This window comes from Mus caroli, chromosome 13 (assembly GCF_900094665.2).
Source record: "Mus caroli chromosome 13, CAROLI_EIJ_v1.1, whole genome shotgun sequence".
NCBI classification, from domain to species: Eukaryota; Metazoa; Chordata; class Mammalia; order Rodentia; family Muridae; genus Mus; species Mus caroli.
In genome coordinates this window covers 72,803,038-72,805,905 of record NC_034582.1, presented here as the reverse complement: position 1 = coordinate 72,805,905, position 2,868 = coordinate 72,803,038, and the positions used below count along the sequence as shown (strand labels likewise).

The 2,868-nt window shown below is 37.6% G+C and overlaps 1 pseudogene; it reads left to right on the top strand.

Moving 5' to 3' along the window:
• Positions 1-1,336: 1,336 nt before the first annotated feature.
• LOC110307710 lies at positions 1,337-2,599 on the top strand (annotated as a pseudogene).
• Positions 2,600-2,868: the final 269 nt, after the last annotated feature.

Sequence of the window (2,868 nt, the reverse complement as noted above, 5' to 3'; positions counted from 1 at the left end):
TAGAATTCAGTGAAAATGAATGCACAATGTACCCAAACTTATAGAACAGATGAAAACAGGAATAAGAGAAAAGTTCATAGCACTAAGTGCCCTTATAAAGAAGTTGGAGAGATCTCATACTAAACACTTGACAGTTCACCTGAAAGCTCTAGAAAAAAACAGGAGCAAATGAACCCAAAAGGTGAAACAAAGGGAAAAATACAAAACAAATCAATGAAACAGAGTTAATTCTTTGAGGAAACCAACAAGATAGACAAAACTTTATCCAAACTATCTAAAAGACAGAAAAAGAATATCCAAACTAATGAAATCATAAAAGTAGAGGGACATAACAGGAGAAATTTGGGAAACCTAAAGAATTATTAGGTCTTACTTCAAAAACATGTACTCCATAAAATTTTAAATTTTTAAAGAAATGGATAATTTTCTTGATAGATACCACCTACCAAAGTTAATTCAAGATCAGATGAACAATTTAAATAGACAAATAACTCCCAATGAAACAGAAGCAGTCACTGAAAGTCTTCCAACCAATGAAACACCAGGGCCACCCAGTTTTAGCACAGAATTCTACCAGAATTTCAGAGAAGAGCTAATGACAATACTCCTTAAATTATTCCATAAATCAGAACCATTGCCCAATCTATTTATGAGGCCACAGTCACCCTGATATCTAAACCACACAGAGACTCAACAAAGAAAGAGAATTACAGGCTAATTTCCCTGTGAATATAGATGCAAAAATATTCAATAAAATCTTATAAACTGAATCCAAGAACACATCTAAAAAAAAAAAAATCCACCATGATCAAATAGGCTTCTTCCAGCAAATGGAGGCAGATGCAGAGACCCACAGACAGATATTATGTGGACAGAAAATCTAAACTGGAGGTCTCCATCAGGTCTCTCCTCTGAGAGCTTGTTGAATCACATTGAAGAGGGGAAGGAAAGATTGTGAGAATCAGAGAATCAGAGGAGATGAAGGACACCAGAGGAACATGACCCACTGAATCAACTAAGCAGGGCTCATACAGGATTGCCGGAAAGCAAGTGGCCTGCATGGTCCTGCACTAGGTCCTACATGTATGTGTTAGGACTGTCAGCTTGGTGATTTTTTCAAACTCATAACTGTGGGAGTGGGTGTGTCCTTTACTCTTTTATCTGCTCTTGGGACTCTTACTTCTGTTGGGTTGTCTTGTCTAGCCTTACTGTAAGGGCTTTCATCTTGTTTTATTGTATTGTGTTTTGTCATGTTTGGTTGACATCTCTTGGAGTTTGCTCTTTTCTAAAAGGAGACAGAGATGGGGTGAAGTGGAGAGGGAGCTCGGATGAGACCATGTGTGGAACTGTGCTCAGGATGGATTGGGTGAGAGAAGAAATTAAAAAAATAGATTCATTCAAACAATAAATTCTGACTATAATTCCCCCTTCCCTAACTCTTCCCAGATCCTCCCCAGCTCCCCACCCACCTAAATCAACATCTTTTCTTGGTATCTCTCACTTAAAAACACAGGCATCTAAAAAAGTAAATAAAAATATGACAAAACAAAATAAACAGCAGATAACAACAAGCAAAAAAAATCATAAAAACATTACCATATAAACCATTTTGTGATACACACATGTGATATATATATACATATATATGTGTGTGTGTGTATATATATATATATATATATATATATATATATATATTACAAATATATATTACACATACATATACAAATTCTTTTGGACTATATATATGGACCTGTGTGTGTGTGTTTCCAAAAATAATACCATTGAGTTTGTTTGGTATTGGGCTCTAATGTTGGCCATGAGGCCCTAGAGTGAGGTTTGTGTTTCCCCTGAGAAGCCACCTACAATCTTAACATTTGTCCTTACATCCACAGATCAGTTTAGTTCACCCCATCAAGGAAACTTCTCTTTGCAGCAGATAGAGACCATTCCAGAAAGACATAGCCAACCAAAATTTAGAGTTGTGGAGTCTAGTCCCAACAGATATTTCTACCAAATACTTTTATACCTAAGGCTCAGGGGACATTAATATTGTAGGAGAGGAAGCAGGGAAATAGTAACATCAAGAGGATCAGAAAGTCTCCTAGATATATCAAAAGCTAACTGAAAGGAATTCAAGTTAAAGACCTGACTTCTGACATAGACCATAAGTAACAGTGAGCAAATCTTCATTGCTATCAAGTCTGATAGGGTCCAGCAGGAGATTGATCGTGAGAGAAATCATCCAGCATTTTAAACAGAAGGAACTCCTCCTTGCTGGTTTGAAATTCATGCAGTCTTCAGAGGACCTTCTTGAACACTACATTGACATGAAGGATCACCCCTTCTTTACTGTTCTGGTGAAATATATGTATTCAGGACCAGTGGCTTCTATGGTCTGGTAGAAGCTGAATGTTGTGAAGACAGGCTGGGTGATGCTTGGAGAGATCAACTCCACAGACTCTAAGCCTGGGACCATCCAAGGAGACATTTACATCCAAGTTGGCTAGAACATCATTCACAGCAGTGATTCTGTGGAGAAAGAGAGAAGGAGATCAGTTTGTGGTTTCACCCCAAGGATCTGGTGGATTACAAGAGCTGACTTGAGTGATAGGAATACACTTTGTTTCCTCTCTACTTATTCATGTTCTCACAGGTAAGGGACCATATACTCTATCTAGTATTTGCTTCCTTTGTCCTGGAACAAACCTCTGGGAGATGTGACTTCTTGTGCTGTGTTAACTGCCACTGGTAGATTAAAATGTTCCATCTCAAAAAGAAAAGAAAGAAGGAAAGAAAGAAAGAAAGAAAGAAAGAAAGAAAGAAAGAAAGAAAGAGGAAGAAAGAAGGAAAGAAAGAGAGGGGAGGGGA